The sequence below is a fragment of the Aythya ferina genome, assembly GCF_964211825.1.
Source record: "Aythya ferina genome assembly, chromosome: 1".
NCBI classification, from domain to species: Eukaryota; Metazoa; Chordata; class Aves; order Anseriformes; family Anatidae; genus Aythya; species Aythya ferina.
This window is the reverse complement of record NC_140296.1, coordinates 33,822,863-33,845,822: the sequence shown is the minus strand read 5'-3', so window position 1 is coordinate 33,845,822 and position 22,960 is coordinate 33,822,863. Positions and strand designations below refer to the sequence as shown.

Here is a 22,960-nt window from a genome sequence, read left to right as displayed (position 1 = left end):
GGCTGCTCTCAATCCATCCTCAGCCCAGCTTGTCTTAGTGCTTGGGATTGCCCCGGCTCAGATGTAGGACCTTGCACTTGGCCTTGTTGAGTTTCATGAGGTTTGCACAGGACCACCTCTCAGGCCTTTCAAGTTCCCTCTGGATGGCATCCCTTCTCTCCAGTGTGTTGACTGCACCATACAGTTCTAATATGTATTGTTAAGAAAAAGGTACAATTTGAAACCATTTAATTTCTGCAGTTGAAAAACAGATTATGAGATTTCCCACTGTTTTCAATAAAGCCTGCTTCTTAAAAAATGCTGGCTTTTGTTACTGGGTGACAAAGGTGAAGTTTCTGTCTTGAAATTTATTAACATTGAAATAAGTACTATTCAGATTTAAATAATCTAAAATATTTTACATGCCTGCCTTACAAGACAAACATGAGTTTCACCATTATTTAGTCATACATCTGCTCCTTAACTGGAATTTTAATTTAGAAACTTATATTAAATTTAGTCAAGTCAATGCCTCAAGTTAGGTGGACAGGATTCCCATACAGCTACAGAATCTTAAGTTTACAGCTTTACTGTTTAATACCATTAGTGACCTCTTTTGTGATTCTTCTGCACCCACAACCTCCATTCCTTGTACTAGCAATGTTATCAGTGCAAACACAGGTATTATGTTGACATACAATATAATGATAACATAGGAATATAGGAATATAGGAATGACAACATAGGTTGCCCTGCACCTTTTACAGTTAAACCTATATTTGACTTACTTCACGAAGTAATAGCTTAGTAGCTTGGTGTAATTTAGTTATAGCAAAAAGTCATGTAGTATTTCCTAGATACAAGATCAAGAAATTTTCTCGCTTCATATTAACCAATAGCAATAGAATAAAGAAATGACTTACCATATAGAGAACCAATGAGAAGATGACTGTTTATGCATGAGGCAATGTGGGGAACAGAAGAAATCCCAGCCCAGCTGACGCTGACCAGGCATGAAACCTCAATTGTCTAATGGCTAACAGAATCAAATGAAGATTTCTAAGAATGCTTCACCACACAGCTTAGAAAGATCTCCTATACACAAAATGCAGGCAAACTGAGACATGATCATCAGAAAAAAACATGTCTTGAATAGTGATTTCTCGTGGTTCTTTAAATTAAATGCATTCAATTTTCTTTGTGAGCCTGATCTGTTCAAATCAGTCTTCCTTGCAACAGATATGTTAACAACATATTGTGAAATAATATATTAACATATACGGTAATAATATATGCTAAAATAATAAAATGTGATAAATATATTTTCATATTTAGAAATGTCATCATGGTATTCTGAATGGAAATAACAAATTATAACATGAGAACACTATACATAAATAATTAAGAGGGGGAAAAAATCTTTGCTAAGGGAAAATAGGATGCATATTTTTCTCAACCTGGGAAAATGTGAAAGATTATGACATTACATCTACTGGTAGTGATAGGGAGCAGCACAATTACATCTGCAAGAGTGTAGCAAATCACAATCACATCCTTCAGGAGTAAGCAATGTAGTACAAGTTTCCACATGTCTCTGGCTAGCCTTGTATTCCCATGTTATAAACAAAGAAATATTTGGGAACGAATTCCAACAGATGCAAAGCAGTCACTGATTGTCTTAGTATCTGTACAGAAGTTCACTCACATTTTGGCTCTGTTACACACATAAAGAACACCTGCGTTCCTACAGCTTCAAGCACCAGGCTACTGTTGTTGATTTCGATGCAATAATTTAATCTTATTTTCACAAGGCATAACTATATTCTTTACAGGGAAAGAAGAATGTATTAGTTTTTAGATGGCTACATCATTCTCATGTCCAAGAAACTATTTTTTGATCTTCTGCTATAAGCTACATAAGGATAGGTAAGTGTCTTCAGCTATTTTTATTTATTCTTTTTTTTTTTCACAGAATCACAGAATCGTCTACGTTGGAAGAGACCTTCAAGATCACCTAGTCCAACCTCTGACTTAACAGTAACAAATCATTCACTAAACCATATCACTAAGCTCAACATGTAAACGTCTTTTAAAGTCACCAGTCTTTAAAAGACGTTTAGGTGTTGAGCTTAGTGATATGGTTTAGTGAAGGACTTGTTAGTGTTTCTTCTTTCCTCTGCTTGTTTTACCAAAAAATATATATATATATATATTTATTTATTTACTTATAGCAGGACATTTTTCTTTCATTAGCACCAGAATTATTAGGAAAATAGTTTCCTAAAGTTTTCTTAAATAATTTTCCTAAAATTACACCTTTAGATATTACAGAAATATTATTACTGTCATCCAAAAAGATATAAACAAAAAAATACTATACAGATTATAAATAATTGTATGAAGTTGCCTAGAAATGAGCATAAATTGCAGTGTTATAACATTGACAGTCCTTAGCACTAAAAGTTTAGCAAGAGGTATGGGTTACAACTAAGTAAGAAATACTATAATGATAAAATAGAGAATTCAGTGGAGAACAAACACTTAAAATGCCTTATGAGTTTTCAGCAACTGCTCTTCATGAGTATATGCTAGGAAATCATATATGGTAACAGTTAAAACAAAGAGCAACAACAACTAAATAGCAAGGCAAAAGCTTCCTTCTGAACTTCCTCATTTGATGGGAGTGTTTGGCTGGACATGAAAAGATGACATGATGTGTGAATCATTACAGCAGAAACTGCAGAAAACCTGAACCAACCAAACAAACCAAGGAAACCTTGAAGAAAATAGAGAGGCTCGTAGCTTGTGTAGTCTTTCTGAAGCTTGTTTAGTCTTAGCCAAGAACATAAGGAAACAGAAAGATGGGTAGCCTTGAGCTAGCAGAAGCAAAGAAGATAAGGGATGAAAGATTAAAAACAAACAAACAAACAAACAAATAAAAAAAAAAAAAGGAAGAAGAAAACCATCTCCAGACTGACCTATAGTAACCTTTTGCTCATCAAGGATCATTAATATATTAAAAATCACACCAATCAAAAAAATATATATATTACAACAGTAATAATTATAGTTATTACAACTACATATATTAATAAAACTGTTGCCCATTTTTTTCACCTCAACAATATATGTATCTATTAAGTACTTAATTTAGCAAAATAGATGTGATTACATGTTAATTTAGGTCTACATAAAAATCAGAAAGGGCAGAGCTCCTGAATAGGAACTTAGGATCTTCTGTGAATTCTGATCAGCCTAACTTTTTATGGGCAAAAAGTGGGAGGGATTCCTAATACACTTTAACTACATGTTTTTGAAGAGTCCATTTTAAAATCCATTTTAAAGAGGTGGAATTAGGAGCTATCATTTTAATGTAATAGTATATGGCCCTTGACTTTGCAACCTTTTGTTGTTCTTCTTCTGCTTCATTGCACTGGGTATACTTTATTATTTTTAAAGAAATAGCTGAATGGTGTTACGACTGAAAAAGTGCAGTACAATATTATAGGATTTGTAATTGAAAATGTTCTCACAGAAAACATCTCTTACTGAATGTGCAACTGAGCAACAAATGAATGGAAAATGCTAAACTGAATTGTATCTCATTGGGTAATTTAACATTTCAAGTATCCAAATTTGGTCTGTTTATTTACTAAGCTGTGGTGGTTTAACACTGATAGGTAGTTTCAATATGCTTTCATATATATTTCAATATTCCTCTCCTCAGAAGGATGGAAGGAAAAAATACAACAAGAAAATTTTATATATATATATATAAACTCATGGGTTGAGGTAAGGACAGGAAAATCATTCACCAATGACCGTAACTGGAAAAAAAATAAAAATAAAAATAAAAAAAAGAGAGATGTATAGCTATTCATAATGGACTACAGCAGTGAGAACTAAATGCAAATTAAAAACACCTTTCTCTCCCACCCACCCTTTTCTACATCATCCCCTTGAGAAGCACAGCAGAAAAGGGAATTGGTGTTGTGGTCAATCCATAACAGTTCATCTCTGATGCTCCTTCCCCATTGCTTTCTTGCCATGCTCCAGTGTGGGGTCCCTGCCATGGGATCCTATATGGGCTTCCCACAGACTACAGTTCTTCAAAAACTGCTCCACTATGGGTCCATATCACAGGGTCCATCTATCAGGAACAGACTGCTGTAGCAGGGGTCCCCCAGGTCCCTCATGGGTCCCCCATGGGCGGCAGCTCATGGTCCCCTGCTCCTGTGTAGGCTCCTCTCTATGGGCTGCAGCTCTGGCCTAGGGCCCCCTGCTCCTGTGGGGGCTCTCCATGGGCCACAGCTTCCTCCAGGCCACATCCACCTGCTCCACCGGGGGCTCCTCCACAGACTGCAGCATGGAGATCTGCTCCATGTGGGACCATAGGCTGCAGGGGGACAGCCTGCTCCACCAGTGGCCTCTCCACAGGACGCAGGGGAACTTCTCCAGTGCCTGGAGCACCTCTTGCCATCCTTCTGCACTGACCTTGGGGCCTGCAGGGTCGTATATCTTTACATTTTCTCATTCCTCTCTCACAGATGCTGTTGTGCAGTAGATTTCTCCCTTTCATAAATATATTCTCACAGGGGCACAGCCAGTGTCACTCATTGACTCAGTTCTGGCCAGTGATGGGTTGGACTGTGCTGGCTGGAACTAGCTCTTACCTAACATGGGGCAGTTTCTAGACTCTTTTAACAGAGACCACCCCTGCAGCCACCCTCAGCTACCAAACCTTTGCCACATAAACCGAAAACACAAACAGAATTTGCTATTGGTACCTTTTCAGTCTTCTCTTTAATTAGAGTTTCAGGAAACTTTAATATTTATGCAGCAGAGAACTGATGGCTGACATGAACGGCCTGATGTGTTGTAATGAGCTGGGTAACAGGGCATACTGTTTTTATGTATTTATTTAGTTATTTTGCATATTCAATTAAATATTTGCCTCTCTAAGTATATTTAGGTACAACTGAATGATGATCCAGATGAAGGCACAAAGATGCATTTATCAGCTCATTGCATTTGATCTAAGTACATTGAACTTTCTTAAAGTGACATGAAAAATCTGGAAATCCACACTTCATCTCTTTCTGTTTTGTATCCAATAAAGAATTAATGAAACAAAACAAAACACCAAAAACAAAACAAAACAAAACAAAACAAACAAACAAAAAAAAACAACCTGCAGCAACAGCATCAGGATCAGAAACACGAGGCTTCTTTTTTCCTATCTGACAACTTTCATGTCATATGCCACATTTCCTTTTAGCTGCTTGATCTGTAGCCCTATAATGTTGTTATTGCTGCTGGAGTTCAGATGTAGGAGAAACCAGTATCTCAGTATTTTTTATTTATTTATTTTTTTTTTAACACTACAAAGCCAGAAATTCAAGGTTCAAGTTCCCTGGTACAGTGTTAGCCCAAAAGGTGGTTGAAGAACAACAAATGTATGTGACTAAGCAAAGCTCTGTTTCTTCTCTACTCATCTATGAATTCTGATAGTCCCTCCATAGCTACAATCTATGTTTTATTAACATGAGTCAATGTTACCTTAACAGCCTAAAGAGCACTGTATTTCAAAATGGATACACTGATAATTGTTACATGACTCTTGTGATGAAATGGTGCTTGAGCCCTGTGCGGTGTAAGTCTCTGAGTCTTGAGCACTGAAAATAAAATTGGTATCACAAAATGTTGACACGTATGTTTGATTTAATGTTTGTTTGTTTGGTTGGTTGGTTTTTGGAATATTGTGTTTTTATGTTTGATCATTGTAGGGTCCCTGTGAAATGATGGAGAGTGAGAAGCACTTTAGGGTATAGTTTATTCCCTATGTTAACATGATAATAAATCACATGAATGCTCAAGGAGTAGGAGGCTAAGTGTCTTTCTCTCTCTACTGGTCATGGAAAGTGACTAGCATTACTAGTTCAAACATAGCTGTCTACATTGGAAAGATTTAAAGAGATCAGTCAGGCTTAGATGGGATGTGTCACATCTCTAAGTATCCTCAAGTCTTTGTCTGGGGTGCCTTTGAGCATTAGTATCACTAAAGAATAACTCATCCCTGAGTACTATGGTACCATTCTGGCATTGTATTGTGTTTGCAAAGAGCTGAAGCAGAAAACTTCCTTTTCCTTTTGGAACAGACAGCAATGTATTCATTTGTGGAGGTCACGAATAGAGTACTTTTGAAAGAGATAGCCATTTCTCTGTCTTTGCATCACATACAAAGGCTCTGTAAGTGTGTCTGCTGTCACTGAGGCCATTGGAACTGAATTATATGAAGAGCTTCACCTGCTCTTGCAAAGCACGTTGCTCAAGAGAGGAAAAAAGTGTTTCACAACCACAAACACTTTTCCAATTTCATGCAAAAGAAGTAAGTTTAATTGTCCATATTGCGATGAATAGTCACAGTTAATTTCAGATTATACATGTACTGGGGAAAAAAAAAAAAAAAAAAAAAAAAAAAAAAAAAGCATTCAAACATTTTCTGGCAAAGTACAGCCATATTTTCAAAAAGTCATGTCTCTCTCAGACACTATTATGAGAAGACAGTGTAGTGTTTTTCAGAAAAGCAAAGAATAATCTCATTCCAACCAAAGTTCATGTGGTCCATTATGAGCTTGTTCAGGTCTGTATGACCCAGTGCATGGAGACTATTGAAAATAAGGTGATTCAGAATTAGATTGAGAGCTTTTTATCCAGTGCCAAAATTCCATGCAGATATATTAGACAGTACTGGTGTTTGAATTTGGCGTTCATTCATAGCCCAGGTTTAAAATTAACAGTCTTTTATCCAGGAACAACATTAGGATTCCTTACAACTTGTTCTGTGTGGATTATCTCATTATAAAACAACTGAGGCTATAAAGATCTCTATGTTGTCATAAGATCTTTAGTCTGAAATATCCCTTTCACTTCAAAAATGTACACACTGCATAGCAAGCTCAGTGAAGCTTGGACAGTGATATTAGATATTGTCTTCATTGCCTGCAGTAATATAGCCTTTGACTGGTGACCTACTGTCATATATCAGATTATCTGTAATAGTAATAGTGGAGGAGGAAGAAACAGCACTTTTATTTTGCAGGATCAGTCTGCTGCACTCAGTCTTCAGTGAGAATAAGGGACATCTACACAGGTATGTACAAAACTGTCTCTGTAGTCTCATCACACTTACAAATAGTACATATTTAACATTTTATAAATTGTAAACATATAAAACTTTTGCTTAGTATGTCTTGTGTATCTCAACTGTTGTCCAAATTTGAATTCTATACCACTCTATGTATTTGTTCTCCATAAACAGTGTATGCTCTGTCTTCTTAGTTGATGGAACAAATAATAATAATAATAATAATAATAATAATAATAATAATAATAATAATAATAAACACCTCCACCACAACAAAAAACCCTCATACACACACAAAAAATAAACCAATTCAGTTCTCTGTTATTCCAGAATATTTTCTGGATTGTTCTCTTGGCAGCCTGCTGTTGTGAAATTTATTAAAAAAATATTTTCCTTGGAGCCTATTATGTAATCTCCATCAGCAAGGCTTTTATTGTCATCAAAAATAGAATTTTTTAGAATGTTTGCTCTTGGTACAAATGTGTTTCCCTATCTGTTTTTACAGTTTAGTCTCACTAGTGTTATCATTACTTTCATAAATATGTAGTGCGTATGTTCATAATGCCCTAAACTGTAGAGAATGTAGTTAAGATTTCTAGACCAAATCTGAAAATGCTAGCTGAAATTACTTGCATATACTATAAGATTCAGCCCAAAAGTATGTATTTCTGATTCTTCTGGCAGAAACATGCATTGGTTCTCTCTCTTTTTTTTTTTTTTTTTTTTTTTTTTGATGCCCCAAGTTCTTATGAAATACTGAAGATAAAAACTGGAAGCCTAAAGTGGTGAAGTTCATTGTCACTTGCATGACTTCATGACTTCAACACTTATATTTAATTTTCCATGCACATTTGGAAATATTTCACAGTCATTATCTTTCTTGGTAAAACATTGTGATAAGTCTTGTAAAGTTGCTTGTAAGTTTGTGTCTGCTCCTTTTTGAATCGTCTTGTACTACAAAGAGCTAGCTCCATTATCTTTGTAAGTTGACATAAAGAAGTTGTGCAAAACATTTAGATTGCCCCGTACTCTTCTAATCACTCGTTACCTCATCAAATCTCTCTTCATAGGGCATGTAGTGTGCCCACACTATTTTGACAGTAATCTTTGCATGCTTTCTACATCCAATTTCAACTGGACTAACCTAAACTTGTGCAGTACTCTGAATGTAGTCTCAATAGCACCACGTAGAGGGAAATAGCAATTTCCTCTTTTCTCCTACCCACTCCTTTTAAAGTATGCACGTATGCAGCTTCTCTTATTTACAGTGAGTACACACAATTTACTTATATTAAACTTGGTACCCACCTGTAACCTCTAAACATCTTTCAGCAGGGAGAACTCAGGTATAAACAACATATACATGTATATATCATAGAGTCATAGAATAACTTGGATTGAAAGGGACCTTAAAGATCATCCAGGTCCAATCCCCCTGCCACGGGCAGGGATGCCACTCACTAGATCAAGTTGCCCAGGGCCTTGTCCAACATGGTCTTGGACACTTTCAGGGATGGGGCATCCACAGCTTACCTGGGCAATCTGTTCCAATGCCTCACCACCCCCTGAGTGAAGACTGACACCTAACCACCTAATCTAAGCCTCCCCTCTTTAAGTTTAAAACCATTTTCCCTTGTCTATGATTATTTGCCTGAGCAAAAAGTTGTTTTGCATCAATTTAGAACTTTTAGAACACCCTTTAAGAACTGAATAGCTGCAATGAGATCACCCCAGAGCCTTCTCTTATTCAAGATGAACATCCCCAGATCTCTTGCCTTCCATATATGTATATACATGTATATGTATATAAATGTATATATATATATGCATGTATATACCAATAAGAACACAAACCAGGTACTTTTTGCTCAACATTATACATACGCAATTCAGACCAAAGGATAAAAATATTGGACAGAAATGATACTCGGGCTGATGCTGAAAGGCACCTCTGGTTGGTCCACACATCTTCACTTTATCTATGAGGATGTTATGAGACAGTGTTGAAAGCCTTTATTGTAGGTAAACAATGCCTACTGCTCTGATCTCATCCACCAGTCTGGTCAGGAGCTTATTTCCTCTTATGCTTATTAATCCTAATCATCATCTTGTCATTCATATGGTTGGAAATAGTTTCCATAATTATTTGCTCCATAGCCTTCCCACAGACTGAAGTAAGGCTGACTGGCCAGTAGTTTTGCAGATCCTTCTTTTTACCTTTCCAGAAAACTGGAGTCACAACAACAACAAAATACAGAAATCTTCCATTAAGGATAATGAAGGAGATTTCACAATGTGAGAAGTCATGTCAGAAGGATTTTTAAAGTGAGAGTCAGGTGGTGCAAATAGGGAGAACCCACAGGGTGGGTAAAAAAAAAAACAACTAACAAACACTGAAATACAAATAAAACCAGAATGTAAGTAACTGCTGCTTCTCACTCAGGCACTGATACATGAAATAGTACTGTTATCAAAGCCTTGTATTACTCTGAAAGCTAGTCTAAGTGAATAATTTGTCCAAGAATGTATTTTAAGCTGTATCATGAACCAGGTGGTCTGCCATACTATGAGCATACCTGTAAATTTTGCTTTTGAACAATTTATAAATATATATATTAATTTTATTTTATTTTTATTTTGAGAAAAAGGCAATTTATCAGTATAACACAAGTTCACTCATGGAAATAATGCTCTCAGAAATAACATTCGATTTTTGGGTGTTTCTTTGTGGAGCTTGGAGTTGGGCTCAATCCTCATGGGTCCCCTCCAGCTCTTCATATATGTGATCCTGTGACTCTTCATTTACGAAAGTGATCACATGGTCATAATTTGGCCAACAAATAAGGTTGAGGAATTGCTTGAAGAACATCATTTTTCTATTACTGGTGCAGTTAAAGATCAACAGCAATGAATTCTGTTCACTCGTGCCAAGCAGTTAGGATTTCCCTGAGACTACTCTAGCAGTTCTCAGTAGAAGAAAAGACCATTATAGGTGGATATTTTAATAGAAAGATGAATCAAGCACTAATGACTAAGTATTTCTCCACACCAGAAACATAAAGCTATCTTCCTGAAAGGTATATCATATCTCACAAATCTAGTTTAGTCATAGGAGTCAGATGAGTGAATGGTAGTGTAAAATAAGAAATAGAAGACATTTTGTGTGAACATAAGGCTTATTTATTCTTGAAAGATATCTGTTAAAAGTTATTTTCCTTGTGTTTAAGTTAAATTTATTCTGCATTATTTTGTGCTCTCTTTAAAATATCAAGTGTCCTGTGGGCAATACATTGATTAGATATTCATCAAACATACACATCCCAAAGCCCAATTATTCTAACTTGATGCTGTATATCAGTATTAGAAATGATTTTTAATTATGATTCCTATCTTGGAGAAAGCATATTGTCCTGTGATTGACAAGCTCTGTTCTTAGATTTGTGTTTCAGTTGCAGTACAGATATATTACAGATATGATAATTCTAGAAAATGTCTGTTGTGAATTTATTTTTATCTATAAAGAGAGTTCAGACATTAGGAAGCTGGTAGAATTTTTAAAATCCTCTAACAATTGCAAAGATGATTACGGTATCCTTTTTTTTTTTTTTTTTTTTCCTTATCGTATCTCTTCTTACCCTACACATTTATGATATGAAATACTCAGTGTTATTATATCTTTTTTGATGATGTTCATGAGAGACAGTCCATTAAATAAAAATGTTCTAAAAACTCGTGGACTGTATTGTAGTTTTAACGTGGTGATTCAATCATTTGATGAGTTCTTAGTAATGGTTCAAGTAGATATGGATATGGACAAATTTGGAAATCTTCAGCTGGTTGCATACAACACATCAAAAACTCTGCCTGGTAGGGGAGAAAGGAGTTGTTATCCAGTAACAACTATCATGCATCATTAGGTCTTTTTTGCCATATAGGTATGTCCTGAAATCATACTGAAAAATAGGAGCAGGATGAAATTCCAAAATTCTAGGTATATTAATGATTATGGAAGACTAATAATAAGACCATATCTAGAATGAAAAAAAAAAAAAAAAGAAAAAAAAAAGTCAGTTTTCATATTTTTAATTTCTACTGGAGAAGAATGCTAACATGTATTATAGTAGTTCATTTTCAAGCCAGAATCTTCTACAAATCAACTCCTTCTCTACACAGTAGGACTTAAAAAGCTGTAGAGCATTATTTCCCACGCTGCACCCACATTGAAGAGTATCTGCTCTGGAGAAAGAGAAGCTTTCTACCAATTTTTGAAATTATGTATGACACATAAAAATGTTTATCTTCTAAACACAAGCCACTTCCCTAACCCTTGTATTGTTTTTGTAAAGGAATAAATCTTACCATTTTCCTCCCACTTCAGTTGTATTCCTTGGGTGCTTCACCAACATTTGAGTCTGTGGAACAGAAAGAGGATATATTTTTGTTATTGCATTTCTTATTTCACTTGAGAATTACTGATAATAAGCCCTACATGTTGAGCAATAGTGGAGAGCACAACAGCACATTCCATTCCCCATTCTGAAGTATGGAATAAGTGCAACTACTTGATTTGGACTTACATATTCAATCTAATGGAAAATATGCTGCTAGCTGAAGACAGCTTTCACTGGTTGATAAACAGTTCAATGCGTGATAAAACTGGGTGACCCCTATACAATGGTTAGCAGAGAATTTAATAGGAGATTCCTATTTTTTTCCCTACAGTCTCTCAAGTATCCTGAAACAATCTTCATCAGTAAACTATGCCAAGTTTTTTTATTATATTCTTTTTTTTAAAAATTATTATTTTTCCTTCTTTCCTTTCTTTCTTCATTTTCCTCTTCCTTGTCCCTTTTTTCCCTCTTTTCCTTATTTATTTATTTATTTATCCCTCCCCCCCCTCCATTCTCTGATACTGGTTCCTATCCAGGTTCCATTCAAACTCATCAAAAATCCTCCATCCGTGTTGATAGCCTAAGGGCCCCTGGTTTCATGTTTTGCTTGTGTTTTCAAGGCTGCTGCTAGCATCCTTTGATGGTACATTGGACATTTTTCAGCAGATGGTCCCTAATGATGTTTTCTCACACATGGGTTCCTGGCAACCTCAACACATTATTATCACACATGAAACACAGTAAAGAAACAGTCTACTAGAGAACTATTGTAAATTATATAAATATATTATGAACAATTTTTTAAACATTTGTCATTAACTTATATATATATAATTAAATGAATGTAATTAGTGTAGGTTTTCCTTGGTTCTCTTCAGGTTATACAAATTTTTAGGGAAATAAAAGTAGTACCTCTTCAGGAACCCTCTATGTTTAGGAACAGCGGTCACATGGATTTAAAATAATAGTTAAATGTTGGTGATCAAAATAGGAAAAACATGGGCTACTGAGTATCAGATATTAAATTTTACAAACAAATGACCTACAATGTCAAAAAAAAAAAATTCCACTTTAGTATTATCTTTAGGAATGTGGAATGTGAAGCTCTACCTGAATGACAAACAGAAGATGAAGCCATCCAATCCCCAAGCCACCACAGTCATATGCCAGGTGTCAGTTTTTGAGAATAAGGACAGAAGTCTCAAAGCAAGATGCTGACAAAGAGAAATGTACAAAAGATCTAACATGTTAATATTTCTCTGTGTGGGAATATTACACAGGTCAAAAAAAACACAATGACATATCCTACCCTTGGGACAGCCCTCTCAACCCTTGCTGACTCTCAGAAATCCTGATCAGAATAAAATAGAAGCAAGCATTGTTACATCATCAGAACTAAATCTGCCATATTAGTTAATCATCTTTTTATTTTCTCATCTCTGGTGTTAAGCAGAAATTCAGGGATTTTTTAGTCAATATATATGATACATGAGAAAACTGAAGTGGAATTTGAGCAACAACATAAAACGCACTGTAAGGACCTCTAACATTTGAATAATATGTGTATATATATATATATAAGTAAAATAAGTATGGCAGCACATATTTAATCTACTAAAGTAAAAATGTGCAAATGAAGCTTCCTGTTGCATGTTAAAGGAAATTCTACAGCTTATTATGTGATCTATTTTCCCCATAAGCATAAGAGAAGAGGACATATGCTAGGCAATGATGGAAAGAGGGTTTGGAATTGCTTGCCCCAGAACACATCAAGAAGAATTAATAAATATTACTCGGTACTGAATAGTCCTTTAGATTTGGAAAAACACACAAGTAGTCCATAATGAGGCACTCAATAAACCTCAAAGATACAGGGATTATTCATTTATTTATTTATTTTGTCCACCTGTGTTTTTGGCCTCAAGGTTGTATAGAAACTGACACACAGGAACAACACGATTACAGTCTGAAATTTCAGTGAGTCTTTGCTGAATGCTTTGTTAAATAGTTTGTGTATGTGTATTAGCAGGCTAATAGCCTCAGTGATTCCAGACTTTCAGGCAGTCCACACATCATGTGGACTGGCTTCAAATGCTGAAATCCCTAGAATATGGCGGGCCACATAGGGAGGTTATAGTCAATATACAGCAGCTTCTCTCTCCTGCTCCTCTCTCTTCACCACTTTTCTTGGTGCCTTAGACCCTGGAGGATAAAGTCCACCAATCAAGCTAGCAAGTGACATTTCCTGGTAAAATCAACAACAAAAAATAAAATTAAATTAATAATAATAATAATAATAATAATAAAAACACCAACCACTTCTCCCTACTAGATATAACAATGTTTACTCAGTCAGCAATATAGAGGTTATACAATAACCAGAAATCAGCAGGAGAGCAACATCCAGCTTTGCTTACTTCCTATTCTGAGGATGTCATTTTGTTCTCCATACTGAACATTTATTTTAAAGACCATTACAATGAATACAGGATTTTTGCTTCTCTTTGGACTAAACTGTTAAATTAAAGGGAAAACCAAAATGTTCTTTCAATGATAGCTATAAGGATATCAGCAAGTTGTGAAGCATAATAAAAATGGTGTTATAATATATACAGTTTGGAAGCTTTACTTCAGATTAGCTCTTGTCTGGTCTACTGGATTGAATACCATCCTGGAGTGGGAGTACATTGAGATCCTGGAACACAGTTTTAAGTTTATTTTATCTGAATGGATTAAATCTGCATTCTCCAGAATAAGAACCTAAGCACAGGAAGTGGATATGATCAGGGGATTTACTTCAGATATACTCTTTTGATCCAAATTAAAGTAGAGATGTTGATACATGAACAGCCAATTTCTTCTTTGGTTATAGAGACAGATTCGAGTAGCTGACAAAATGTAAGTCATATTCACAATATGTGTTTGTTTTTCTCACAGTATAATGTGATAAAGTTATTCTGTGGCTTTGTTTTTCTTTTATTTTTTTATAAATAAGATACCTTTACAAACTATCACTCAAGGCACCCTTTTTTTTTTTTTTAGCCATAAACATTTTGCAATGCTGTTTTTAGATAAAATTACTTCTAATTTGAAAGAATCCAAACACAAAAACCTCAGAAAAATGCACATAATTTTACTGTAACAAAAATCTACTGGATGTAATGGGTTACAACTGGCAAACAGCAAAATATTTTGTTTTAAAAAAATAAAATTATTTGCTTGTTCCCCCATCCCCACAAAGGGATGGGGTGTGAAAATAAGAACAGAAAATTCACGGATCAAAATCAAGATAGAACATTGGCTACCAATTGCTGTTGTGGGCAAAACAAACCTTACTTTGAAAGCAAACAAACAAACAAACAAATAACAACAACAACAACAAACACAACTTACTTTCTTGCCAAGTAAAATATTTAATTACTAATTGGTGTACGGGGAAACAAGACAACAAATGGTAAAGAAGCACTATTTCCTCCTTCTTTTCCCATGCTCTACTTCACTCCTTCACCTCAGACCCCTCTCCCCACCCTGAGTGGTGCGGGGTGGGAAGTTATAATCAGTATACAGCAGCTTCTCTCTCCTGCTCCTTTCTCTTTGCACTCCTTTCCCATGCTCCACTGTGGTCTATTCTAAGTGCCTGGAGCACCTGCTCCCCATCCTCTGACCTTGGTGTCTACACAGCTGTTTCTCATTCCTTTTTGTTCTCACTTCTTCACTGTTCAGCATTTCCTCCCCCTTCCTAACTCTGCTTTCTCCAAGGTGCTGTCATCTTGGCTGCTGGGCCCAGACATGCGCTGTGGTAGGGCTGTCAGAACCGGCTGGAAGTGGCTGTGTGCAGCACAGGGAGCCCCAGCCTCTCCTCACAATGGTCACCTCTGCAGCTCCCATTCTACCAACACCTTGACATAGACACACCATTATTCTCATGTCCTTATATCTACAGAAGGTAGCTGTTAAAGGAGTAGCATCACTTTTTCCCTTCCCACTTCAAGTCCTCTTGATAGAAGTATTTTTAAAGGGAAAAAAAATTGTTATGCTGTACTCCATGTTAGTCTGAACTGCATTCAGTTTTGGACAACATATTTTGAAATTAAAATAATTAAAAAAAATGTAGAGGAGAGACAAAGAAATAATGAAATGTTTGAAAAAGAAGACATTTTCAGCTAAGTGAACTGGGCATGTTCTACGGTGAAAGACTGAAAAGGCATATAATTGTCCTTGAATCCAAAAAGCTGTATTTTAAGGAAGATGGGGACCAATTACTGCTTTTAGCAAGTAAGGACAGAAAGAGAGGCAATGTACTCAAACTGCAGAAGAGAACTGTGGATTAAATATTAGGAAAAACATAAAAGCTGGGCTAAAAGTCATGGAGAAGAGTGAGTTGCAGAGAATTAAGTGGAATTGGTCTCACTAGAGACACTGGAGGTTAGGACTTGACACCCATTCATAAGCAATGTTTTAGGAGTCCTGAAAATCAATTTTGCTATAGCGCGGTATTCTTGACCAAATGAACCTTCTCGACCAAATCATTGCTATATATGACTCCATGCCCAGTGAAAAGGAAAGCATTTTGTCAATTCCAAAACGAAGCTTTTGTTTTTGCAAAACAGAATGCACTGTAACTGTGGGGGGAAGAAGCTGGAAACAGGAGGTGGTGCAATCATGATATATCTCTTTATTTTTTATGAAGCAGTTGCCTTGATATACATTCTATGCCAATATGTTGCTTACATTCTTTATTTGTTATTAATTCATGGTTTATGTAGATTTTTAGATACAAAGTGGTGAATAAAGATTTCTATATAACTACAGGATGGAAACAGCAAGAACTGGCAACTTCCTTGTATTGTTTCATCAATGTATTACATTCCCAGCTGAGAAAGTAAGAGGAAAGTTCAGTCTCCATACTCAGACAGCTTCCTACTGGGGATACATGCAGATAACTTATACTTGTTGTAGCATGCAGTCTACCACTTTTTGTAAATCAATGTTATCAACCATTTTCTTATCATTATTGACTTTCTCCCCCCTAAGGATAGAAAGGAGAAATGATTTTAAAGTACTGCATGATTTTGCATATAAACACCTCTATTCTGAAATAAGATACCCGTACGTATTTAAAAAAACAACACCAGAATCATCCAGTAGTCACTGGGGATACACACAGAAATATACCTGTGGAGATTTTAAAGAATAGTTTTAAACACAATTACTGTTTTTGAAACACCCTCTTTTCCCTGTATATAACTCAGTGAAACTAAATTAATTAGGCTACTTAATTCATATAAGCTACAACCAAAAGCTGGCATTAAGCCCTTGCACTCTGTTGTTCTTTGTGACTCAGAATCCAAAACCCAATGTAGGTGCAGGAACCTGATTTTGTTTTCACTGATCGGTGTTATTACACTGATTTAAATCATTTCTTATCAGTTGAGTTGCTCTTTAATTATATTGTGCCTTTTTAATATATATTTATTATCAAAGTAAAGTCATCTTCTCTGAAGGTGATTCTTGTATATGAGCTAAACCAAAACCCCATGCGTGAACACCCCAAATTGATTCTCGCAGCATGCAGCAATCTGTTAAAATACACATTTCAGTTATTGCATTATATTTTATGTCTGACATTTGGTCAACACAGTCTGACATTTATCAGATGATTTTATTTTATAGGTGTTAACTTTTTGAATTGCTACTTTTAGGATTTCTTACTTTTTCTTTCCTTATCTCCCCCATTTGCTCCTCCAGGCGTTGTCCACCTTTCAGGAATTCTCTCAGTGTTCCCTAAAGCACACAATTCTCCCTGTCAGCTTATCTCACAGACCTAGCAAAACTGAAAATTTCAGAAACTGATCTCAACCAATACTTACCTCCCAGCTGTTCATTTTCCTGACAGACCTGAACTATTTTGCAGAACATTCTGTTATTCTCTTCTTATTCATCATTCTGCTGCATGGTCAAAGAATAAACCGCAGATTCTTAGATTACGTTTCACACCATCAAAGGCTAGAGAAAAATATAAATGTATTTCTTTGTATGGACAACTTTGGCAATATAGAATCATATAAATCAGGCCCAAAAAAAGAATTTGGATTTCTTATACTTCATTACTCTCAGACATGAGAAATGTGTTTGATTTCCATACAAAGACCCATTTTATCTCTGTGTATAATACATTATACACAATGCATTATACCAATGCTGCTGTCTCTCTTCCATTTGTTTCTATGCCTACATTGATGCTTTTAAGGTTATGCAATAATAAAATTGCCAAAAACGGTCTCTCTCACGCTGTGTAGGCAGTATGTATATCGTAGTAAGTAGTACTTACTACGACGGATGCATGGTATCTTAAGCTTAGTATCCTAATGATTATATAGAGATTTTTTTTAATTCAATTTCTAAAACAGTCCATCTATTACTATGTGAAGTAAAAGATTGTGGTTGAATGAAATAGCATTTGCTCACTTCATATTATGACTATATTTTTGCTTCACTAAGTTTCAAATTAGCGAGTATAGAATAATAAATATATATATATTTACACTGTTTTGTCAAGTACTTGGCATACTAGCTGTTTATTAAACAGTATGCATTATAAAAATTGGAAGGGAAGCTCTCATATTTTGTTCAGCTGTAAAGGTACAGTAAAAACAGCAGCCAAAGGGTTAAGCTGAAAATCAACTGTAAGGAAAAAGGAAGGGAAATTAATTTAAAAGAAACTTTGGAAGAATCTGGATAGAACCATTTCCTTGGAGTCCTCTGTAGACTTCCTGAGAGGTTTTGTGGTTTTTGGTTGTTTGTTTTTTCTCCCTGCCAAAGCAGCCTAATCTTTTCATTTTGCAAATTGGAGCATTAAAAAAAATCTTTTTTCTTTGTTATTTTTCTTTCCCTTGCTGTTCCAAAAGCCTGGTACTAATTTTTACCCAAAGTTTCATATCACCCACATTCATATACATGCTTTTTCCTGTAATCTTCTTTCTTATCTAAATATCCATACATACGCACTTATGCAGTTTCCAGCAATCCAACACAGATTCAGGCTGTTGTTGCTGCTTCTCTTGAGAGAGCTGCTGATGGGAGGAGGAGGTGACACTTTCCAGAAGCTATTCTTTACATATTTAATTCTCTGAAGTGGCAGCAACTGCCTAGTATAGTTATCATACAGCAACTGTCTTCCTTGAGTGGCCTTCATTCAGTAGAAGCCCTACTGTCTGGCACAGCCCTGATATTGCAAGTTTGGTTGCTATTTCTGTTGCTGATGTTACCTGTGACCCCTTGCTACAGGTTGGGACAAGATATATGTAAGAGGGAAAAAGGATAGAAAAGAAATGTACATTGGCAGATTTAGTAAAATTAGCCACAGAACGACGAAAAGGAATTGACAGAAGCAAGTAGAATAGTGGGAAAATTGGAAGCAGCTTGGAAGGTGCAATTTTGATACACATTTTGTGCTTAAAGATTAGTCCCATATCTTGTCCTATATGCTTTCTTCCAAACTCTGCTGAAGTCACTGTCGGGATTTCCATGGAGCTCAGGAAAATTTTACACCCAACTTTTAACATAGTACTGTCCTTTCCTTACTTCACCAGTACTGAACTAACGCCTCACAGGGTGCTATGAGGCATAGTGCATCTTTCTGCAGTTGTAAAACTAGCACTGTTTGAATTACACACAATATAAAATTATCATCATCATCATCATCATTATTTATTCCAGACTTCGTGAAGAAGGTTGATTGTGGCCAAAGGCTCAACACAACTAAAATTAACAACATGTAGGTAGGAACATACACAAGAATGGAAACAGATAGTTTAAACAGTTTAATTAGTATTTAGCTAAGATAGTGATATTTAAGACTGCAGGGCCTGACAAAATTTATACTAGAGCAATTACAAGACATCTCATAAGCTTTTTTGAACTGCTACTTATAGTCTTTGAGAACCAAGGAGGTTTGGTTTAGTTTGGTTTTAGTTTGATTTACTAGTGAAAAATACTCCTCAGCTAAACCAGTCTTTAACAGAGGGGGAAAAAAAGCATCTGTGCTAATGAACATAACAGCAACATACAGAAAGATGCTGCTAGCTACTTATTAAACAAACAATGTATAATACTTGAAGACAACAGTGAAATAAGAATCAGCAGATACAGATTTGTCAACAACAATATGAGAAACATCTCATTCATATTTTTAAGAGGCGACAAGGATGGGGTAGATGTGATATAACTCAACAGAATCTTTATTTAGGAGATGCTGTTGACATAAATTTATAAGAAAACTAGAGAAAAGTGTTCTAGGTCAAGTGATTATAAAGTAGATGCACACCCAATTGAAATAAAATAAAATAAAATAAAATAAAATAAAATAAAATAAAATAAAATAAAATAAAATAAAATAAAATAAAATAAAATAAAATAAAATAAAATAAAAAAATCATGAAAACTGTTAAGGGAGTTGAAGAGCAAAGAGCACCTCCTCCAGATTCTCCAGCTCAGAACCACTTCTGCCTGGCTGCTGGGGCCAGTGCCTGGGAACCCTGGGTTTCTGCCCAGGCTTTCACCTTTGCAGGTTCAACCGGTATCAAAGTTAAGCACATATCCCAGAGACACACAGATGCACATGGACAGAAATAGAGCACTGACACAGCTGGACCCAAAGGCTGCCCTGGTCGAGGGCTGCCTTCAACATCAGTTACACACAGGACTCACATAAAATGTGAGACAGTCAGGTGAGTCCCCAGTCTCTGTGGCTATTAGAGATAGAAGTCCAGTAGTGCAGACACACACACATACACCAGGATCACAAGCAGAAACACATTTGAGGATCCTTAGAGTACCTGGCATGGCCCCTCTGCCTATACAGCACCCCTGCCTGGATACCTCAAGTACCAGCTCGGTTCCTCTGCCCATCCAACATGCCCATACCCAGATCCTGGGCCCCCTTTCCTGATTCATGGGTCACCTATTTCCCAGCTGCTTGACTGAAGTTGGCGGCAAACACATAGCACTCACACACTCATCCCTCACACACACTACATTCACAAATCCCCATGGCCATACCAGAGCAGACCCCCTCCCCACCTTGTACCCCAGCCCAGATCTCCTACTCACCGACTGGCCTGGCTTAAAGTTTGCTAGAAGACACATATACATACCTACACACAGTGGGTCTGGGGAAGATACAGACATTTATCTCCCACCAGCAGCTAGCACCAGACACAGACTGTGACCACAACCATGCTCCAGCTGCCAGTACAGAGCCTCACACTCACCTCACTCATGCCAGTCACCCACCAGTAGCTGTTTTGGGAACACACTGTTCCTGCTAATGAGCTCCTGCTTGGGGAGTAAAAGATCCCCACTCTTTCCAGTAGCTGGCACCACAGACTAAATGTGCCTATACCCATGGTCTGACTCTAGCTGGTATCCAGTCCACTCACATTGATCCTCTCACAGTAACTAGTACTCTGGACTCAAAGTCTGTGGAGCCCTCTCTAGGTCTAGAGAGAACCCTCCAGCTATGGATATTAGAACCCCCACTCAAGTAGCTGGCATGATAGGCCAGGGGTGCCTACACCCCTGATCTTACTCCAGTAGCTGCTACCTTGTCAACTCATAGATGGCAGTCTCCCCAGTAGCTGACACTCCAGGAACAAAGTCTACAGGACTCTTTCAGATCCAGAGAGCTGTTACCCCTCAAACTACTGATGCTAGGATCCTCCACTCCCTCCAGTAGCTGACTGTACAGGCCTGAGGTACATACACTCCTGTCCTGAATGCAGTAGCTGGCACCAATTCCACTGGCACACCCACACATCCTGCAAATGCCCGAAACTGAATGTGGGGGCTTTCACTCCAGGAGTGAGCACCACAGGCCAGGGCTGTCTGCTCCCCAGCCTGACTTCAGTGGCTGGCATCCATCTTCACTCACCCACTTCCAAGTCTCACCTGTAGCTGGCATGTACTCCTTGCAGCTCACATACACATGCAAGAGAGTGTGAATACACAGATAGTTAAGAAACACTTAACCACAGAACTGACTGGCCCTGTTTTATATGCAACCAACCCTTCTGTACCCTCTTCTACTTACTTGCCTCTTTGTTCCTTCTGTGCCTCCTCTTTCTCCCTGCCAAGCCCCATGGGTTTGCAGAGTTCTGCAGTTTCCGGCACCCTTCCAGGCTGGACCCCCTTGGTTCACAATCTTATCAGTTGCAAGATTCATCCTTCCTGGAAGTGGCACCTGTAGTTTGATTTGTTTCTTATGATACTCTCCCTGCATAGAAGTCCTCGATCAGGTAACCCTGCTGGAATAAACATTGCTATGCTCTCAAAAATTAGTGTGACTGACCAGACTTAGTTCCCACCTTCCAGCCTTTCCAGTGCTGATTACTTGCTTTAAAGATATAACATTATAATTTTGAACATCATTTACTCAAGAAATGGGCTGAAGGTGATAAGAGTAAATTTAACATAAAAGTAAGAGAAGTATTGCATTAAAGGAGAAATCAAATGTAGAAATCTACAATGGAGATAAAGCTGAATCAAGCTGAGCCTGAGTGAAAACATGAGGTTGTTCAAAAAAACAATCTCTTTTTGAAGCGTATTAAGAAAATGGCTGTAAAGAAGGCAATGAAATATTTCCTCTCCCCTTTGCAATAACAATTCCTTAAATTGAAACCTAGGAATTATTTATTATCTCCACAAAGACTCTATCTTGAAGAATAGCCATTGCCCTCAGAAATTATTTTCCTTTCTCAAATGATAGAGAAAAGAAAACATAGGTGCTCTGAATTGCATCTCAAGGGTATGCAGAAGGTAAATCTATTAATAGTCTCATTTTGTCTTTGTTTAGAGTCCTTTTAAGAAAAAAAAAAAAAAAGTATTAATTAAAGAAACTGTGTAAAGGTGCAGGATACTAGGATACTTCGATGTTATGGTAAAAGGTAAATCTCATCTGCTTGTAAAATGAGATCTATAAGGAAAGATTATAGAAACTGGACTTGTTTTGATCTAGAAAAGTGAAGGCTTTTTTAGACCATAATACCAGTTTTCAAATATGTAAAGGATAGATACTGAGAGGCAGCAATGTTTTGTTTTCCAGATCAATGAAGAGCAGAACAGAAAAATGACATATTTAATTTTCACTCAAATGGATTTCCATGAACTACTGAGTTATCTTACTCTGTGATTCAGGCATATAAAAATGACAGAGTAATTTATTATTCAGCACAGAAAGAAAAGTGTACCAAAATCATGTCCATTCACTTTTACTGGACTCCTTGTAAAATAAAGTGGACTGTAAAATGAGTGAATGTATCAAAATCTGTTCCTACTTGAGCTACTGCCTTTACAAAAATATGTATCTGAAATTATTCCAATCACATGGTGAAAGTGCATATTTTTTCCCTGGGTCAAATTCCCAGTAAGTTTAGTATAAATACTG

The 22,960-nt window shown here is 36.6% G+C and overlaps 2 long non-coding RNA genes across 2 annotated transcripts in view; one reads left to right on the top strand and one right to left on the bottom strand.

Moving 5' to 3' along the window:
• LOC311434514 overlaps positions 1-22,960 on the top strand; it is a 339,184-nt gene that overhangs the window by 283,321 nt on the left and 32,903 nt on the right. The gene's annotated exons all lie outside the window — the stretch shown is intronic.
• Positions 13,389-15,171, bottom strand: LOC311434508. Its single transcript, XR_014691545.1, has 2 exons — positions 14,911-15,171; positions 13,389-13,762 (listed from the first exon to the last, which is right to left on the bottom strand). It is a non-coding gene; the product is annotated as an uncharacterized lncRNA (long non-coding RNA).